Raw genomic sequence first — 22,131 nt, 5'->3', positions numbered from 1 at the left:
AAACACCCTTAAAAAAAACATCAAAATATTCCATTAACTGCATACACCGAGTCTTCCCTCGTTGTCTAAATAAAACTTATCACACATATGCAGATTAATCATAAAATACCCCGTTGAAACGTGCGACCGTATGACTTCTCCAAGCTTTGAGCTTCCTGTATTCGAGGCAGAGGAAGAAGAAGACGAAGAAATATCAAAGGAAATTTCACAATTACTTCAACAAAAGGAAGAGGCCATTCAGCCATACAATGAGCCTCTAGAGATCATTAACCTTGGTTCCGATGGAAACAGAAAAGAGGTTAAGATTGGAGCTTCGATCAGTTCAGAGATCAGAGAGAGTTTGATACAACTGCTCAAAGAATTCTCAGATGTCTTCGCTTGGTCTTATCAAGATATGCCAGGGTTGGATACCAGTATAGTGGAGCATCACTTGCCATTAAAAGCAGAATGCCCTCCGGTCAAGCAAAAATTGAGAAGAACTCATCCGGAGATGGCCATGAAAATCAAAGAGGAAGTTCAAAAGCAGATCAATGCAGGTTTCCTCGTCACTTCAGAATACCCTCAGTGGTTAGCTAACATTGTTCCCGTTCCTAAGAAAGACGGAAAAGTCCGCATGTGTGTGGACTACAGAGATTTGAACAAAGCTAGCCCTAAGGATGATTTTCCTTTACCACATATTGATATGTTGGTAGACAGTACAGCAAAATCCAAAGTTTTCTCATTCATGGACGGATTTTCAGGATACAACCAAATCAAAATGGCACCTGAAGACATGGAGAAAACAGCTTTCATCACCCCCTAGGGCACGTTCTGCTATCGCGTTATGCCTTTTGGACTAAAAAACGCAGGGGCAACTTATCAAAGAGCCATGACTACGCTTTTCCACGACATGATGCATAAAGAAGTGGAAGTCTATGTGGACGACATGATTGCCAAATCAGAAAATGAAGAAAATCACATACAGAATCTGACAAGGTTATTTCAACGCTTACGGAAGTTTCAGCTTCGCCTGAACCCCAACAAGTGTACCTTTGGTGTTTACTCAGGAAAACTCCTTGGTTTCATTGTCAGCAAACGAGGAATTGAAGTAAATCCAGACAAAGTCAAGGCAATTCAAGAAATGCCTTCACCCAGAACTGAGAAACAAGTTAGAGGATTTCTTGGACGTCTGAATTACATCTCGAGATTCATATATCTCATGACTGCAACTTGCGCTCCTATTTTCAAACTTCTACGGAAAAATCAAAGTTGCATCTGGACAGACGATTGTCAGAAAGTGTTCGACAGCATTAAGGAATATCTGCTCGAACCACCCATTTTGTCTCCTCCAGTGGAAGGAAGACCTTTGATAATGTACTTAACCGTCTTAGAAGATTCCATGGGTTGTGTCCTTGGACAGCAAGACGAGACGAGAAGGAAAGAGCATGCCATTTACTACCTAAGCAAGAAATTCACTGACTGTGAATCCCGCTACTCCATGCTCGAGAAGACGTGTTGTGCTTTGGCCTGGGCTGCCAAGCGTCTCCGCCAGTACATGATTCGACATACTACTTGTTTGATCTCTCATATGGATCCAATCAAGTACATCTTTGAGAAGCCTGCTTTAATTGGGAGAATTGCCCGTTGGCAGATGTTGTTATCAGAATATGACATTCAGTATCACGCACAGAAAGCCGTGAAAGGAAGCATCCTAGCTGAGCACCTGGCTCACCACCCACTCAATGGTCATGAATCCACCAATTTTGACTTTCCGGACGAGGACGTCATGTACCTCAAGATGAAAGATTGCGACGAGCCACTACCAGACGAAGGACCTGAGATAGGATCCCAGTGGGGCTTAATCTTTGACGGAGCTGTCAACGCTTATGGACGAGGAATTGGGGCAATCATTGTTACTCCTCGAGGTACCCATATTCCATTTACTGCCAGATTAACTTTCAAGTGCACAAACAATGAGGCCGAATATGAAGCTTGCATCATGGGTCTCGAAGAAGCCGTGGATCTAGGAATCAAACACTTGGATGTATACGGAGATTCTGCTTTGGTCATCAATCAAATCAAAGGAGAATGGGAAACACGCCAACCAGGGCTAATTCCTTACAAAGACTACGCGAGAAGATTGTTACCGTTCTTCGACAGGGTAGATTTTCATCACATTCCTCGTGAAGAAAACAACTTGGCTGATGCATTAGCCACACTCTCTTCCATGATTAGGATAAATCATTGAAATGACATTCCTCAGATCGATGTTATGCGCCTGGATAGGCCCGCTCATGTTTTCACAGTAGAAGCAATCATCGACGACAAACTGTGGTATCACGACATCAAGAACTTTCTTCAAAAGAAAGAGTACCCTCTTGGGGCGTCAAAGAAAGATAGAAAGACTTTGAGAAGGTTAGCTTGTAGATTCTTCCTGAATGAAGATGTTCTGTACAAGAGAAACTTCGACATGGTTCTGCTCAGATGCGTTGACAGAAAAGAAGCAGAAGTACTCATGAGAGAAATACATGAAGGTTCCTTTGGTACTCACACCAATGGACACACCATGACAAGGAAAATACTGAGAGCAGGATATTATTGGTTGACGATGGAGTCAGATTGCTACCAGTACGCAAAGAGGTGTCACAAATGTCAGATCTACGCCGATAGAATTCATGTGCCACCATCTCTCCTCAACATACTCTCTTCCCCTTGGCCTTTCTCCATGTGGGGAATCGACATGATTGGAATGATCGAGCCAAAAGCGTCCAACGGACATCGCTTCATCTTGGTAGCTATAGACTATTTCACCAAATGGGTTGAAGCAGCTTCATATGCAAACGTTACAAGACAAGTTGTCGTCAGGTTTATCAAGAATCACATCATCTGTCGCTACGGCATTCCTAGCAAGATAATCACTGACAATGGGTCAAATTTGAATAACAAAATGATGAAGGAGCTTTGTGAAGAATTCAAGATTGAACATCACAACTCATCTCATTACAGACCAAAGATGAATGGAGCTGTAGAAGCAGCTAATAAAAACATCAAGAAAATCGTTCAGAAGATGGTCATCACTTACAAAGATTGGCATGAAATGCTCCCGTATGCTCTTCATGGTTACTGTACACTAGTACGTACTTCGACTGGAGCAACTCCTTTCTCCCTTGTATATGGCATGGAGGCAGTCCTACCTATAGAGGTTGAGATTCCATCAATGAGAGTTTTGATGGAGGCAAAATTAACAGAAGCTGAGTGGTGTCAAAGCAGATTCGATGAATTAAACTTAATCAAAGAAAAGTGCATGACAGCTTTATGCCACGGACAGCTATATCAACAAAGACTGAAGAAAGCTTTCGACAAAAAGGTTCGACCTCGCACAATCAAAAAAGGCGACCTTGTACTCAAAAAGATTCAATCTTTTCTCACAGATTCGAGAGGGAAATGGACTTCCAATTATGACGGCCCCTACGTGGTCAAGAGAGCTTTCTCAGGAGGAGCCTTAATACTCACGACTATGGATGGAGAAGAATTCACCCGTCCTGTGAACATTGAGAGGGGTAGTTTACGCAAAAGTTAGGGATATATGGCAAGTAACTGTGTTCAGGACAAACTTGATCATCCAAAAATCCATAGCGGAGTATTCATCAGCAGTAGGTCATCTTCTACGAAGCACGAATACAGCGCAACTCGGAGTGGAAGGGAAAGATAACGGTCGTCACGTTTCATCGTAGCCCTTTTCCCGAAAAATTACCAATTTCCAACTTTGTAAATACTCCATGGAATCATGCATTTGGATGATTACCATTCCATAAATAATAATTTGAGCCTTGTGCCTTTCTTTGCAAATCGAGTCTTATTCAGTTTCTTGAAATGCATTTTAAGTTTAAAGAGTCATTTTCTTGAAACAAATGTTTTCATAAAATAAAATGAATTTACTTGCAAAAATAAAGGTGAAATTTCTTTCTAAGGTTTACAAACAATAGGAAGAATGCAAACAGTTGCTCCGAGAACGGTTGAGACTCCGGGAACCAAGATTTCCCCATGAGGTCGCTTTGCGAACATCTCCCGATGACGGATCTTCACTTCAATTCATATTACTCATTTCGGACAGCGGACAACTGATAACCAGGTATTCTTAACAGAGTTCAAACTACAAGAAGAAGACATCTTCTGATCAACAAGATTCAAGTCGTATCATAGGATTTTACATCCGCGACAATTCTATTCACATTCACTTTACACTTTATATTTGTCATAATATTCATGCATACATAGTCGAGTCAGGCTTTGATCATGTGAAAGCCCGAGTCATTAAGGTATGAACTCAAGTTTCCCCTGCAAGTTGTGGAGGAACTTTTTCCTTCAAGACGACAATTCGTACACAAGGATCTCCCCAAGCAAGTCAACAAATGGCAATCTCCTCTAAAGAGATAGTTTGTTCACTTTTGGAGTTCCTCAGCCGAGATTCTCCCGCAGAGCGACGCTCGACAATCTTCTTCAAATAAGATAGTCTATTTCGCATTTTGGAATTCCCTACAGGGTCGATGAGCGGTTCTCTTCTCCAAGTAGTGTGGATTCCCTGACTTAATTGACAAGTGTTAGTTTTTCCTCCTGGAAAACAGTTTGGTATTTCCCCAGCAGGGTCAAGAGATGCCACTTTTCGTCAAAGAAAATATTTCAGAATCTCCCAGCAGGTCAACAAATGATTCCCCAGCGGAGTCAGTGAATGACAGTCTTTTTCGGCAAAAGACAGTTTGCTCACTTTTTCGGGCAAAAATAACGAATGGCAGCCTTCTTCATGAAGACAGTTCGTTTCGCTTAAAGATTCCTCAACAAAATCAGCAAATGGCAGTCTCTTTCAGCAGAAGACAGTTTGCTCACTTTCTTTCACGACAGGATCAACAAATTGCAGTCTCTCCCAGTAGAAGACAGTTTGTTCCCCTAGCAATCAACAAATGGCAGTCTCTCCCAGTAGAAGACAGTTTGTTCCCCTAGCAATTGGCAAATGGCAGTCTTTCACCAAGGAAAGACAGTTTGTCTCTTAAATACTCAAGAAATCGACGAATGACAGTTTCTTCAAACAGTTTGTCTGTTTCTGGGATGTTTCATCCCCTTCAGAGTTGACAAATGGCAGTTTTCCTCCTAGAAAAACAGTTTGTTAATTCCCCTCGGAGTCGACAAATGGCAGTTTTCCTCTTAGGAAAACAATTTGTTGATTCCCCGGCATGAGTCGACAAACGGCAGTTTTTCCTCTTAGGAAAACAGTTTGTTGATTCCCTGGCATAAGTCGGTGAATGTTGGTTTTCACCCCGAAAACAGTTCGTCCGCTTTCAAGCAAAGTCATTAGCCCCTCCAAAGATCATGAGGCCATATGAAATTCTTTCAAAGACGTCAAGTCAAAAGGAAAGATGGTGAAGTTTCTCTACTACCATCAAATGGCATCTCATCTCCAAGTGCTGATGAGAAGTTTGATGAAGAAACAAACCTTTGAAGTTTCTTTACTACCATCAAATGGCATCTCATCTCCAAGTGCTGATGAGAAGTTTGATGAGGAAACAAATCTTTGGAAATTTTTCTCTTTATCTGAGATATTGTCCAAACACGACTGAGACCAGTTTCGAGATATAGACATCCGAAACAAGGGGGAGGTTGTTTACCTTTTTCTAAGTGTCAACACTTAGTTAAAGAAGATGGATTGTGCATTCTACACTGCCATCCATTCACCAGAGTCCACATCAAGTATTTCTACAGGAGTTTGTCTCCTCATCCCCCGCCAAGTGCGACAACGGGATCAAGTCATGCAAGGATTTTATCAATTACATCATCTCAGGAGCGCCCAAAATTTGGGCATTCTTTGATATTTAAGTCTCTTTCACGCAGGAGAGATCGAGATATCAATCTCTCTCCCTCCAGATAAAAGAAACTTAAATAGGGGCATCTGTTATACCCTAATTTTTGACCCCCCTGAGATGACATATCTTCAGGATTTTCATCAGGTCAAAGCAAGTACCCAGAGCAGTCACTTCTTCATCTGACATTTAATCGAGGATGTTCAAAGACAAGAAAACTCGGGCAAAGGATCAATCAGTAGATGGATTAGTCTCTAACATAATCATAGGACTCAAGAGCTTCATTTTCTCACCTATGATTGATTAGACACCCAGTCCTCTGAATACAGATTTACTCAGGTCACCAGACTAGGATTTTTGAGCCTATCAAGGACTAGAATCAGGGATCACCTTTGGGAAACCCTAAAAATCCCCAGGGGATCATTCAAAGACATCAATCATCTTCAAATAGCTCATATGACAAGATCCACTGGACATCACACCTCAATTCAAAGTCTACAGTCATTATTTTCATATGGTCGACAATTAGGGTTTTTGACCTAATTCATCAGGATAGTTGACTTTTAATCAGAGGCATGGATCCAAAACTCAAGACATGATTCAAGAACCTCTACTACCTCAATATAACCCATTTACATCACTCATTTGAGGAGAATATCTTGATTCTACACAAAAGTCCAAAATCTCACTTTATTTGGAAAAAGTCAACTGTATGGGATCACCTTTGACTTTTAAGATTTTTGGTAAAACCATGACTTTCAAAAATCAAAATCATCAATATATGGATATTAAAGTCATTTGACCAAAGAAATTCAAGAAGAATCATCAAGGAGCAAAAAGTCGGGAATTAGGGTTTTTGAGGGCATTGTGGGAACTCAAAATTTCACCTACACAACTCAAAACACTTCCAACATGAAAGTTGTAGATCTTGCAAAATAAAACAACATCTTACATAGGAACTTTTTTCAAAAGATCAACCATTTAAGAGTTTTGGAATTTTGAAGCTTTAGGTTATAAAAACTTAGAAATTTTTCTAAGTGTTTTTAACCTAGTTTTCATCCAACTTTGGGCTCATTTTTCACAAATTTCCCTAATGATTCTGAAGGAACCATAAGCTAATGATTTGAAGTAGATGTTTAGGGCTTTCCAAATTGTGTTCAACCTTCTCCAAATTCATTTTGAGCTAAGAGTTATGCTTGTTCAAAGTTGGCCTCATGAAGTGAAATTATAGGTCATGCCTCATTTTTGAACTTTGAAATTTTGTGCACATGACCTCATTTATGGATGCTACACGACCCATACCACATCTGAAAACATGCCATGCATTCATTTTCACCATAGCATAAGAATTGAGGAAGATTCCCAAAACAAGAACATGTGATTATGTAATGATTACATTTGGGAATTTATGGCAAATTGATGAATCACCCAAGGAATCTTCTCACCAACCAATTAGAGCTCATTTCTGTCTCAGAATTGTCCCCTAAGATCAAGCAAAATCGAGGGCTAGGGGATTGATCAAATGGAATCAAAATTCTCATCATTGCATAAGAGATATTTGCAAACTTCCTTCATGGCCAAGAAAACCAAATCAACCTCACTAAGCAAGCTCACTCCTCTGCAACTATACTGAACAATTTGCCTATAAATAGGAGAGCATACCTCAGTAGAAAAACACACCAAAGCAACATAATTCTTGCTTTCTCTTTTCTTTCTTCATACTTAGTTTTTTCAAAGGTCCTTTGGCAAGAAGACTCGATTTCTTCAAACCAAAGCTCTCTCTTTGAAAATAAGTATTCAAACACATTGAGGGAGGCATTTAGAGGTGATCCAAACCTCTGGAACACTTCTGGGCGTGGAGAATCATCATCTTCACCTCTCATTTGGAGCACTTGCAGTTGGAGGACCACAGAACAATTCAGGAGGTTCCAAGCAAGGTTAGGCATCCAGGCACGTTCCTCAGATCATAGTGAAGTTGTTCAGATGGCTGCAGCTCATCTGTAACTCTAGATTCATCATCCTCCATGTTCACTTGAAGCTCAAATCGAAGGAGTCTGTCATACCCCAAATTTGTCCTACCCTTTAACTTCTAACTGGCTTAGGCTTTGCATTCATGTACATACCTCCATTAGGTCATCTAACACACCATGCATTCATTCATTAAAAAATAATCTTGGTTCATTAAAATCATTGGTGATGGATTGAAGGCATCAATTGAATTTGAAGGTCAGGATTCCATCTATGCATGAAGATTGGAGTGCCCATTTGTTTGCAACTCAAGTTTAGCTGTGAGTTTCATACCATAAGTCAATTGGTCAGAATCTTTGTTACACATCATGGAGAAAAGCTTTGGGAAGTCATTTTGGTCACTGTAAACTTCTAGTCATATGTTGACTAAGTCTTATGGATTCTCTCTTTTGGGACCAATTACTACATATGGATCAAGGTTGTTATTTGGATTCATTTATTCAAGATTACAAGGATTGGGGAGGATTTTAGTTGATTACTTGAAAGGCAAGTCACATGGAAAGTCAATAAAAGTCAAAGGTGTATTCGAGGTCGAACTACATTGTCAAAAGTCAACATCCATATGAAAAGTCAAACTACATTGATACCATCATCAAACTTCATTATATTTTCAAAACCTGATTCAACTCCATCACATAAATTCAAATGCCATACAAAATATACTTTCCATTATACTTCCAAGTCCATTACAAAAGGTCCACAAAAATATCCAACATCCATCACAAAGGATTCAAATGACCAAAATCCAAAGAGTTTCATTCAAAATTCATTACATCCATTTCAAATTACAAAATTCAATTACACCGAAAATACAACACTTCCTAAAAACCTATCCTTCTCTTTCTCCATTTCTTCAGATTTGTTTCATCTGTGCCATGTTGATAAGCGTTTCGTGTTGTTCGAGCAACGGTGCATTCCACTTTGGTAGACTTTGCTCCAAACTTGATTAAACCTGCATATAAAAGAAACCAGCAATATCAATCTTGTTCATCCCTACAAACAGACCATGTACAAAAATCACAAACTCGTCCTAAAACCTTCACCAAATTGTCCAGGAATTTCGATGAGAACAATCAGCTTTTCACACGCATAATCCAGCAGCCACATTACTTCGTCAAGACTGAAACCGGGCCGCGCTCATTAACAAAGAACCAGCCCCTGTGCCATACAAATAAGCTGAGTCGGCGCCGGAAGAAAATGGACTGAACCGCAACTCAAAACCTGCACATCAAACCAGAAAAATAAAAGAAGGAATAGGTCCCTGCATCTCCATCAGAACTCTCCTAGTATCAAACCATCTTCATACCAAGTCAATTAAGCCATAACAGTGTGAACGAATCAGCTTGCTTCAATTAGCTTCAATTCAACAAGCCGTAAATCTGCAACCCGCGCCGTAACAGTTCTAACATGAACCTGCAGTAGTTCAGAAACCCAACAAATTCAAATCAGCTTTGCATTCAAAGGCCCAAACCAACGCCTGCATATACACGAAACGGCACAAAAAATAAGCATGCTATAGTCGTTCAGCACAGGTTATTCAAACATTCAATTCACCTACATACAGCCCTGCATTCTTACCAATTCTCATTGCTAACAGTTAGTTCTAATTGACTTTTAACCTCTATTTATTTACTGCTAGCCAACCCCATTTAACTAGCACTAACTTTCATAACTGCTAAATTGCCCAACAGAACTTAACCACCCTAATCACTTTCAGAATTCCCAACTACTAACCTTGAGACATTCCATAACATAACCAATTCATAACAAACTTCTCATAACTGTCCTAACAGAATTCCCTTTCCCACAAATTCTCATAACCGACTGTCAAAACTAACCAAATCCCTAACTAACATTGAGTCAATAGTTTTCAGCCTCTAACCAATTTCAGTTTTACATGTAACTACCAGTTCACTAACATCATAACTAACCTCGATCCTCACCACTAATCTCGTAACAGACCTCACAAATCTAAGGGCTCTCATTCCATTCCCCTGTAACAGAAATCTCTCAGCCCTCACAACAGCCAAACAGAAAAATAACTGACATAACAGAATTCAGAAAAACAGAATATAACCAACCTTCATAATCATTCAATCTCCACCCTTAACCCACAACCGAATTCATCTAATCCAAGGGTTCTAAAGCCTTCTAACCTTTAACTAACACTCCCTAACTGAATCGCAACTAACTCATAATCAACTTCAATCCCCACCATCCAATCACTAACCGAAATTCAAAATCCAATGGCTCACATCCTCCCTCTGCAACCTATATAAATCTCCCTTCCCTCCACAATTCAAAACACACGCTCATTTCTACCCTTCACCATCACCTTCTCCATTCTCTCATCAATTCTTCACCCTTCTCCATCTTCAATCCCTCTACATAATCATCACTCATTCAATCCTTTTCTTCTTCCTCTCATCTCAGTTTTCTCAGAATCTTCATCTCCCTCACCTCTCACCAAGAGCTCACGCACCATAGCTGTTAGAGCTTCAACATCCGAAACTCTAACAGTTGAGCTAAACCACATCGCACACATCAACACAAACTCTCCATAATCTCTCAATTCCTCTCAACACACAACAATCAAGCATACTCTGTATCTCTCTCGTTCTCACCGAGCTTATTTCTCACAGAGAATAGAGGAGGAAAAAGAAGGTTTCAGAAGTTAAAGAGTATCGTACCTGAGCTCTGAAGACGCACCGGGCAGCACTCCGGTGACAAGATGAAGGATTGAATCGGAGACGAATTGTTTGAGTCAGAGACGTGAGCGAAGAGATTGAGTCGAAAACGTGAGCGAAGAGAGTCGAGAGAGGCTTATCGGAGGCAAGAGACAAGAGGCTATGTGAATTTGTTCCAGTTGTTTACGATTCGAGGGAGGGAAATGTACGAGAACAGAAACTGTGAGGGTATGAGCGGCGCTGAGTTCTTGATGAGATGATGCTGTTTTGCTTCTCTATTTGCGGTGGTCGGAGAGTGGATCGGCAAGAGTGGGGAGAAGACGCCGCCGTCTGTTCGTGAGAAAGAAAGGAACGTGAAGAACTCCAATAGTCACAAGGTAATTGAACCCTAATTTCCCCTTTTACTATTTTTGATTAACGTTAGTCTTAATTGAGTATTAAGTGTGATTAACTGTGGTTAATGATGATTAATCAGATTAATTGAACTGAGAAGCATTAAAATCTGATATAAGATTGGGTGGTAAAAAACAAATGTCATTGGGCCACACGAATTGCCATGTACGCCCCCACCATGGCCCATCATACCGCTATTTCTTGTATAGAGTAAAACTGAACAACAACAAAAACTTCTGGTGGGCCTCTCCCTGTTGGGCCTGTACCTAACGTACCAGGCTGCAACTCCAACTTCAGTATTGCACCCCCTTGACTACATAAAACACATTAGATTTTGATTTCCTTTTAGATTTTTTTTCCTAGATTTTTTGGATATAAAAAGCATGTAAAAAATCATAGTTTTGTCCTAATATTTTAGATAATACTAACATTTAGAATCATAATTTTGGTTCGATTTTTAGGTAATATAAAAATGACATAAAAAATATTAGTTTTAGGCATTTAGGTTTTTAGTATAATTTTGACATTGAATTCCTTCATAAAACTCATAAAAATAGTAGTTTTTTTAAGTTAATTTTTGCACTAATGTTTGAATTGCTTTTGCATCATTTACATGTTAATTTTTGTATAATTGTTGTGATTTTGTTTCTTAGCTTTTGGCCATATTTTTGGCCTATTTTGTTAATACTATTCTAATGCTCCTTTTAGAATTTGGTCACCATGTTAATATTCTCTTTGTACATGAAGCAATAACAATTAGATTAGAAAATAGGATTAGTTCCCTTTCTCATTTTCTTTTTTCTTTTCAATCTTAAAAGACTTAATAAATACTGATAAAGATCATACTGTTACTATATTTCATAGTAGGAAAGAAATGATTAGGGCGTAGGCCCCGATGTATGTTCTTTTCTACTTAGCGGAGAAGAAATGATTGAGGTGTGAGGCCTCGATGTATTTCTTAGCCGTTATTTAGAGAAACGATTGTGGCGTAGGCCTCGATGTGCATTCTCTAAATATTCATATAAAAAACTTCTTTTTGTATCTCTTTTACTTAGCGGAAAAGAAATGATTGAGGTGTGAGGCCTCGATGTATTTCTTAACCGTTATTTAGAGAAACGGTTGTGGTGTAGGCCTCGATGTGCGTTCTCTAAATATGCAAAACAAAACTCCTTTTGGTATGATCTAAGTCACAAAGTTAAAATCCCTATAAAAAACACCAACCAAAAACACTTAAAACACTAATAAATGATCAGATTTAAAACAAAGTAAGGAAGTGATGTGAAGCCTTGTAGTGGGTTTTGTCATCATGGAATTACCCTAAAAGACACAAACCAATCTCTCTTTTTCTTCTTTTTAAGGGCATTGTTATCTCCGCTCTACTGCATCCTAGGCTGTCCCCTTATGCAAGAGCGCGAGCGTTAACTCCGCCCAACTAAAAAACACAAAAACAAACAGAAAATCGTGAGCCGAGCTACGGTAACTCTGATTCCTGAAAAGGATACGTAGGCAGCGGGGTAGGGCCCGTGCGAGTACAATTCTTTATTTTCCCTACATTTTGCATTCATTTCGCATTTAGACATAAACATAGTACACACCCTTTAGATAGAAACAAACATAGGTGGATACCATCGAGTACGATGGGCGCGAGGGGTGCTAATACCTTCCCCTTGCGTAACCGACTCCCGTACCTTGATTCTCTGGTCGCAAGACCCTGTTCCTTCCTTTGTTAGGTTTCCTAGTATTCCTTTCCCTTATGGGATAAATATATTGGTGGCGACTCTGTTCATTTTTCGCGAGCGTGCGACAGAGTCGAGTAGAGAAATTCAGAAGGTTTGAGGACACAACAAGCATCCAGTTAGCATCACTGAGTCCCAAGGAAGCTTTTGGGATCATTCATACAAGCCCAGGTGCTCTCTATCATCCTCAGGACCTCCGTTTTCAGAGGTAAGTTTCTGAACTCCATCTCTTTAATTTAAGCACTCTTTGTGATAAAGCTCGATTCTATCTTGTTCAGCATCATCAGAGGATTGAAAACCCTCTATCATCATTCATTTATCTTTCAGTATAGTCATTTAATTTGATTTTCAAATTTTAGGGTTCTTCACGTTTTTTAGTAAATTAGTTAGATGTAGTTAATATAAATTTGTGTTAGTTACATATTTAGAATCGTGAGTGAGTTTAGAACAAGTTTCATGTTTACACCTGGGCCATTGGTTGAGATTTGAGAGAATCAGAATTTCAAAAATGTTGGAGCTTGAGGTTGAAGACGAAGATGGAGGGTGGCTCCATTTTTCAAATCTCTGAACAGAGTTTATTTTATATTTAATGATATGTGTTTCATAAACGAATGAATAACTTGCCCCAGTGGTCACACATGCGCTCTTAGTCTCCTCATGCCCAAGGTCTGAGGTTCGAATCCCCCTCGCCTCAGACCTTTTGATTTTATTTTCTTTTTTGCTTCTATACACTTGAACACTATATGAATTGCATTGAAACCAGCTTGCTATCACCACACGCGCGTTGGCTCAGTGGTGTTTGTTTTGAGTGTGTGACCTAGAGGGCGTGGGTTCAAATCCTCCAAGGGCCAAACTATTTTTTAACACCCATTTTCTTTCATTTTTCTCACAAACTTCACACAATTAATTCACCTATCAAATTAAGTTATTTTCACTTCATTTTTCACACACTTATTATTTAATATATCTATTTTGTGAATAATCAAAAAAATCATAAAAAATATTATTTATTTCATGTGTTTTTATTAGGTTTAAAATAGTATGTTTTTAAGCGTTTTCTTAAATACTTTAGATATATATACTCATTTTGTTTTAACCTAATTATTTTGTGGGTAATTTTATGATAAAACCCTAATTGTTTAGGTCTTAATTAGGTAAAGAGCTTTATCTTTACCTTAATTAAGTTGACTTTTGTCAATTTTCAAAATTGTTTTCGATCTCCGATTAAACAAGATAATTAAGGTTTTCAAACAACAAAAACTTACATCATTCCAATCTTCATTTTCACTGCTTCACAAACAGTAAATAATCTCTGGGCCTCTATTAGAGTGTAAGACCCAACACCTTCTTTCTTTTCATAGTTTGTTTTACAAAACTGTATTTTCAAAATCTCCTTTCTGTTTTCAAAACATTCTTCTGGTATTTGAAGGGCATTATTCCCGGTGAAACTCTTCAGATACCTATGTGACCTATGTCCATCTTCACTTCTTCTGTTTTCAAAACCCTTAACTTTTTATCATATATATATTCAACTGTTATTCATCAATTATTGGTAAGGCTTTGTACATACTTCTTCAAAGGCCTCCACTCCATCCAGGTTAGGCTTTACAAGCTTTCAATTTACTGTCTTTATTTAAATTACTGTCAAATATAAACTATGCATATATTTGTTTAGAACTACATTTGAGTGTAAACCCTAGGACAGTTAAAATATATATATATATATATATATATATATATATATATATATATATATATATATTATAGGAATATGACCTAGGATTGAGAATGTCTTCCCGGTGAAGGCTCTTTCCTAATTAGAGATCTGTAGTTCAAACCCCCAAGATGAATTATTCCCGGTGAAACATCTTGGCAAAAACCTTAGAATCCAAAAAATAGGGCACATCTACCCAAGAGGAATTATTCCCGGTGAAACCTCTTACCCATTTGCTTAGAGCCAAAATAAGTTCAAAACCACACAGCTTTCTCTTGTGCTATAACAAGGACCCTCGATTAGCCTCCTCTTGGGCTTTGTACAAGGACCCACAGGCTTCTTAAAAGCATTTCCAGCTTCCTCTTGAGCTTGTATACAAGGACCCATCAGGTTTCTTATAAACATAGGAACAGGTCTTTAGTCACCTTTTAACATACCCTGGTGAGTTTCTTCCAATTTAAACCAGACTTTAAACAAGCTAAGTTTGTCTCAATTTCACATTGAGTACACCTTTTGGAATGAGAGAAATGGACAGTCTCTGTCACCCTTATCTTCATCAATTTTCCTTAGCAGAGTCTAGGATCCATGTTTGCTTATCCTCAGCAAGTGTCAGCCTTCATCTTGGGCTTTAAACAAGAAGTCTCCACTAGATAATCTTTCTGCCAATCATTTTAACAAAAAACCCCTGGAAAGGGTTAGCCTCCATTCATTCTTTCATTTTAACAAAACCCCTGGAAAGGGTTAGCCTCCATTCATTCTTTCATTTTAATAAAAACCCCTGGAAAGGGTTAGCCTTCAAAATCACTTCTTCAAAAACCAAAGATTCATTCTCTTAGGAGATATTTTTCCCAAAAAGAGTCAAAACCCCTGGAAAGGGTCAGCCTCCAAAAAACATGACAAAAAGTCAGTCTTTTAACAGACAATTTCTCCAGCTGAGTCAAAATCCCTGGAAAGGGTTAGCTTCCAAAAAAAATCAGTCTTTTAATAAATAAATCCTTCAGTAGAGTCAAAACCCAACAAAAAATAGTTAGCCTCAACCTTGGGCTTCATACAAGGCACCAAAACAATAAAACTCCCCTGTTAATAGTCAGCCTCAACCTTGGGCATTGTACAAGGCAGATAATAGAGTCTCCCCAGTGAGTCCTTCATTGTTCAGTAGCCACAACCTTGGGCTTTGTACAAGGCAGATAAACCATATGTCGTGTGTCAAAGATTCCTAACATCTAGGATCTTTTCCCATAGAGTCATCCATACGCAGTTTATTTAAGAGTCCGCCACAACTTTGGGCTTCATACAAGGCAGAAAATAATATTCCCCCTAGTTAGAGTCAGCCTCAATTCTAGGCTTTGTACAGAACACCAAATAAAACCCATCAAAATAGATTTTCCCTAAGTAGAGTCAGCCTCAATTCTTGGCCTTGTACAGAACATAAAAATTCCTTGTAATTAATCCTCAATGGAGTTTTCTCCCAGAATCATAATAATAATCAATCAATCAAAAAGCCTCAAGCTTGGGCCTCATACAAGCCAGTTAAAAATCAAATCTTTTATACAGTAGATAGACATAGCTTATCTCTATAGAGAGATCTTTCTTCTATCTCACCACATTCAAACAAACAAACATTACATTTCATTTCAATTTCAATCAAGTCTCCCATTTAGGATTTTGAAAGGCATGAGCTGGCAGTAAAACCCAGACATGTGGTAACTTTCCCTAATTTGGATGAGCATCTTTCTTTCATTTAAGAGATACTAGCATACTTGCAAACACACAAGTAAGGTCACTCTCTTAATGAAATGAATTCAATCATTCTGTCACTCTTTTAAAATGTTTGTGGTGGAATAGTAGAAATACCTCTCTATAAAGATGACTTCATGTCTCTTTACTGTAAACAGAGATTTAATTCAAAGCTTCAACCTTGAGCTTCAAGCAAGGCACCCAAAAATAATTAATAATTAATTAGTTCCCCGAACTACATTAAGCTCTGACTTCCATTAGGGATATGTAGGCATGAGGTTCACAAGGAATCTCAGCGAGCTAATAAAATATCAAAAATAGTCAGTCTGTCTGTCTGTCTTTCTTTTATTCAATTCAATTCCTTCTCCTAACACAAAGGAGAAACTTTCCCAATAATCATTAGCAGCACAAACACATTTAGACACAGAGAAGGTTCCTGTAGAGTACTACAAATATGTAGGGTGTTTAAACACTTCCCTATGTATAACCGACCCCCCGAACTCCAGAATTTCTAGTCTAGGTGTAATCCCCACACTTAGCAAACTCCTAGGGTTTAGTTGAGATCTTTTTTCCCCTTTCCTACTCGTAGGACAAATAAGAAAGTTCGTGTGATATCGTAGGAAGAACTGAAATAAAATTCATCCCACCACGGGCGCATTCTCCTTCCAAATTTCGCGTGAAGGGTATAGCGTGCCGTCCTCCCAAGTGAAAGGGGGAGGTAAAAAAAACGACAACCACATAATTCAAACAAGAATTGTACCAAACATAAATTGCATTTACCACAGAAGTTTTATTAATAATGTTTAGTAAAATCAAAAAAATACATATTTTCTTTTAGTTTAATGCTTAAACATTAACTCAAATACATAGCTTCAAACATTAACTCAAATACGTACACAATAGACACGATGGCTAACATTATTTAATACTAAATAAAAAATTGCACAGTTTCTTTAAGTTTAATGCTTAAGCAAAAGCCTAAAACAACAACATCCATCTCATTTAAGTTTGTCAAACTAATCGTCATCTCCATCATCCTTTTCATCATTTATGTCCTCCTCTTAAAATCTATCACCTATGTCGTCCTCTTAAAATTCTTCACCTACTTCATCCTCATCACTTGAATCGTCCTCTTAAAATTCTTCACCTACTTCACCCTCATCACTTGAATCGTCCTCTTTAAACTGGTCACTTGCGTCTACGTCCTCATCAACATCTTTATTGATACCTTGCTCTATTAGAAAATGAAAACAAATCAACCAAGACGTTTCTTACAAAAATCTAAGTCACTATCTCTTTTAACAACAAATATATTTTAACATCCAAGACGTTTCTCACCAATGTACAACATTAGGGTAAGCTTGTAGAGAGAAGTGAGTTCAACGAGAAGATCACCGATTATGGGAAGCATTCCTATATTTGAAAATAAACTTACAATTTTTGAAGGGGCGATGGCATCAATCAAATGTAAAATTAAGAGATTATTATACTATAAGTGAAATACAGAATTGAAAGCAAATTAAATGCAAAAAAATTTTTGAAAGAGAAATGAGATAGATGCGTACACTAAGATTGTGACAATGCTCCTTATAGTTAGCCACGGGAATTTTAACGTGTTCATATTATATAATCTGGACCATATTCATATACTAAAAGTGCCCAAACTTAATCATAAAAGGTTCAATTTAGATTCACAAATGCATGTCATCATAACACATCTAATGTTATAGCAATATATATTATTTAATCTAAATAATGCAGTAATGCTTAAGTTAAGTGTCAATTCATTCTAGAATCATTAAACTTCTCATTTGTCAATCCAAATGTAGCCTAAAAAAGAAAGAAAAATTAACATACCTTCATGTTCATAATACTTTTCTCAGCTAAATCAATTCTCCAAAAACAAGAAGCAGTGCATAACCCCTTTAACATTAACGGCAATCGGCAAGCCTAGCCATGCATAATTTCCTATGAAAAGAAAGAAAAAACTTATAATTTCTTTTGCTTTTATTCTTAATAATTTCTCACCGGCATACACTCCATCTGATTTACTTTGTACAGTTTCTAATGAAGTTGGTCCAAAAAGAATTCTTCTAAACAAATTTATGTTCAATCCTATATAACTCAAAGTCTTACTAACCACCATTCTTAAGACAATTATGCTTTCCACCATACTATAAATGATCATGACATGATATCACCTAAGTAGTAAAACTCTTCACTTAAGTTTAGCCTCTAAAAATATTCAAATGACACTTAACATCAATAAAATATTTATAAGAACTAAACCCCATAAGAGAATATTTCATAAAGACTAAATATATTTACCTTTTAATATTTCTTAATACAACACTTGAAAGTCAAAAGGGGTTAGGAAGTAAGTTCCCAAAACTTTTACAAGAACTAGAGACAGTACAATCAAAGAGGAGGCAGGGAATAGATTGTGTGAGCCAAATATTCAAAATGGACAGCATGTATGCAAAGAGGTTGAACTTCCACTTGAGGCTTTCATTGAACACAAGGAACCTACCATAGATTTATTTATTTATAATTTATCCAACCATTTACATCCTAAATTCACTTTATGAAACAACTTAAAAGTCTCAATATCGTGAATATTGAAGTGTATCATAACACAAATCAGCCCAACGATAAAAAAAATGCAACAAGATAAACAAGGTATCAACCAATATAGCACAACTAGAAATTACTAGTAGAAACATCAAACCATGCTAGTTTAATAGAACATGAAAAACCTGGAACCTTAACTTCCATCCACTTCCAAGTTTTGACTTTGGCTACCCACTGCAGCTTTAATAAAATTAAGAAGTCAAACACAATGAGTATGAAGTTTAAATGAGAATTATCATTTAAAATTAGGGATACCTCATTCTTCAGCTTCCATGTTATGTCTCTATCCTCACTAAACAATGTCATATCTAATTGCTATTGCCTTAATTCTCTTGACATCTTGTAGTGTCAAGATAGTCATTTAACTCTTACAATATTCTAATTCCCTCCCCTAAACCCTCACTCCACAGTCCTATGATTCTCGGAATTCAACATTGAAAACTGGATCGACATAAGTCGACACCCCTAATAACACTGATTTCCCTCTCAATCCATTTCATCACTACCTTCCGATCTCGTCTTACTCGTCACTTTCCCACTCCAAATCCCAACCCAACCTCCCACTCCTGACAATAAAAATGAAAAACACTCCTCCTATAATCCCAAAAAGGTTTTAAGATAAACATAAATTTCAACAAGAATTTAACCATTCATTATACCCAAATAATCAAAGATTTTAACAAACCATAAACCCTAACAGTTAAATATAATAAATATGATAACCCAAAAGAAGGAGACGAAAACATAGTAGAAGAAAAGAAAAACAACTGATTTGAGAGAGAAATTAAAGTTACTTGTTCAGCATAATACATTGAAGGGTGGTCAAGCTGCAAACAGGAAAAGAGGTTGAGATGCGAACAACTAAGGTTGGTTGAGGGAATAAGGAAAGGCCGAAGTTTGGTCAAGCTGAATGAAGAAGGGCCGAAGTCTGGTCGGGCTATTGATGCATGGTGGAAAACTAGGTTATGCAGCTGAACGGTGAAAGCACCACATAAGAATACGGGAAGGAATTGATGAAAGGATTTGTAAAAAAAAAATGAAAACGAAAGGATTTGTAAAAAAAATTGAGAAAAGAGTGAAAATATATGAGAAGATTTTATAAATAATAGACTTTATTTATAAATTTTAAAAATTAAGAATATTTAGATTTTAAATTTGCGGATGCTATTTTAAAAATTAAAAAATAAAATAAATAATGTCACTAAAATATATAATATAAACTCAACTTAACATATATAAAATTATTTTAATAAAATAATTATAAAAAAACAATTTTGTTAGGTTTATTAGACTCAAAATACACGCTATTAGCATTAGAAATTATCTCATGCTAAAATATTTGAAGCTAAATGAGAGTTTTGTCATAATGACATTAAATTAATTGATAAATTTAAAATTATGTGTAATCATAAATTATAAATGTGAAAAAATCTGGAGAAATGAATTAATTAAATTGAAAGTAAATTAGAGGGATAGTTGAGGCTAAACTTTTTGTTGTTTTTGAATTTTTTATGCAACAAATGTAACCTTTTATTTGGAATAATATAACAATTTAAAATTGTCCCCATAAACATTTAAGGGGACGTTTATTAGATATTGCCATAGATAAATTATAGGGACACTTAGAAATCGTCTCCAAAAATATTTTAGGGAACATTTGTCAGGTGTTGGGAGAATTATCTCGGCAACAATCAAAAATCGTTGCCTAATCTTTTTTGAGGCAACAATTTATACATGTTGCATAAAATAGTGTTGCCTGAAGCAATAAATGTCGTAGTGATGGTTGACAGCAAAAGAAATGGAGAAGAAACTATGAGCATCAATCTCTCACAAAGTTGCAAACTTTTCTCTCCCAAACCCTAGCCTCAATGTTTGGTTCACAATGAATAGAATAGTCTAATTTCACTTTTTTATCTCCCTAAATAACCTCCAATTCGTACTAACTTTTCATCTTTAAAAGATAAACCCCTCTCTCATGACAAGTGGCAACAAAGTAAAAGAACAAATTCTGCAGCGCAGTGTTTGCGGGTCAAACATTGTTTGCGGGGCAATCACTGAGTCTTTTGCCACATCATTTGTAATTCAAAACTGAACTTGTTCAATATTCATCAGTTGGCGGCGCAAAGGTTGTTTGCGGGGCAAACTGGCTTCATCAACACTTCTTTTGCTAATTTCACTTTTTATCTCCCTAAATAACCCCCAATTCGTACTAACTTTTCATCTTTAAAAGATAAGCCCCTCTCTCATGACAAGTGGCAACAAAGTAAAAAAATAAATTATGCAGCGCAGTGTATGCGGGGCAAACAATGTTTGCGGGGAAATCACTGAGTCTTTTGCCACATCATTTGTAATCAAAACTGAACTTGTTCAGCACTCATCAGTTGGCGGCGCAAAGGTTGTTTACGGGGCAAACTGGCTTCATCAGCACTTCTTTTGCTATTCCTAGTCTTCATGTAATTCCTCTTCCTTTCCATGATCTTCAAACCTTTTCCAAAAACACTACAAAACTAACAAACATGTGAAATAACTATTCAATTAAATCTAAAGCTAACACAATTGCAAAATTATTAAATTGTATGAATAAAAGTGTGATTATTGAGTAAAAAGTGGTTAAAAGGACCAAAAACATTATATGAAAATTAGTACTATTTGGTCCCTAATAACTCTCCCCAACTTACCATTTTGTTTGTCCCTAAACAAAAATTCACAAGAGTAGCAAGAGCAACACACCAAGAGAATGATGACAAGGTAACCGAACACTCAAATGGCTCAAAAGTATAAGTCCTTTCGAAGTACACCCACCACAATGCTAAAACAAAGCATGAGAAAGAATGATGGCAAAGTGCAAATTATTATCAAGAAATTCCAATAAGACATGTCAAAGTTGAATCAAACCTACACACACATCATAGTAATGATGAATACAAAAGGGTTTACTTTCACTCATCCGGGCATTTAAATCAACAACTTAAATCATGCATTTACCACAACAAGTTCAAAAATTATGTGCAAAGTGAGAATCAATAGGGCTTTCATAGGTTGTAATGTGGCTTGGGTTACAAAGAAAGGGTTTTATTAGAGGGAAATTAAACAAAAACGCCTATCCTAAGGAAGCATTCCTATCAATTCACTTAACAACAACACTTGCTTGAATCCCCTTTTCTTTCTTTTTCTTTTTCTCTTTTTTTCAACAACACATAACGGGAATGATTTTATTTCTTTTTCTTGCTCCATAATTCCAAAATGTGGTGTTGTTCTTTTCTTATTACCACAAAACTCATAAGTACCACTTTTTCATTTGTTTCAATCAACTCTCCCCAACTTTAGGATTCAAACCAATTTAGATACAACAATGCTCCCTACATAGACATAGG

General features: G+C 37.1%; 1 long non-coding RNA gene across 1 annotated transcript; it reads right to left on the bottom strand.

Moving 5' to 3' along the window:
• Positions 1 to 16,989: 16,989 nt before the first annotated feature.
• Positions 16,990 to 19,799, bottom strand: LOC131638996 (uncharacterized). The gene is made up of 3 exons (XR_009294825.1): positions 17,984 to 19,799; positions 17,465 to 17,539; positions 16,990 to 17,360 (listed from the first exon to the last, which is right to left on the bottom strand). It is a non-coding gene; the product is annotated as an uncharacterized LOC131638996 (long non-coding RNA).
• Positions 19,800 to 22,131: the final 2,332 nt, after the last annotated feature.

Source organism: Vicia villosa, unplaced genomic scaffold (assembly GCF_029867415.1).
Source record: "Vicia villosa cultivar HV-30 ecotype Madison, WI unplaced genomic scaffold, Vvil1.0 ctg.002496F_1_1, whole genome shotgun sequence".
Taxonomy (NCBI): domain Eukaryota; kingdom Viridiplantae; phylum Streptophyta; class Magnoliopsida; order Fabales; family Fabaceae; genus Vicia; species Vicia villosa.
The sequence above is the reverse complement of the archived record's forward strand: the minus strand, read 5'-3'. Positions and strand labels throughout refer to the sequence as shown.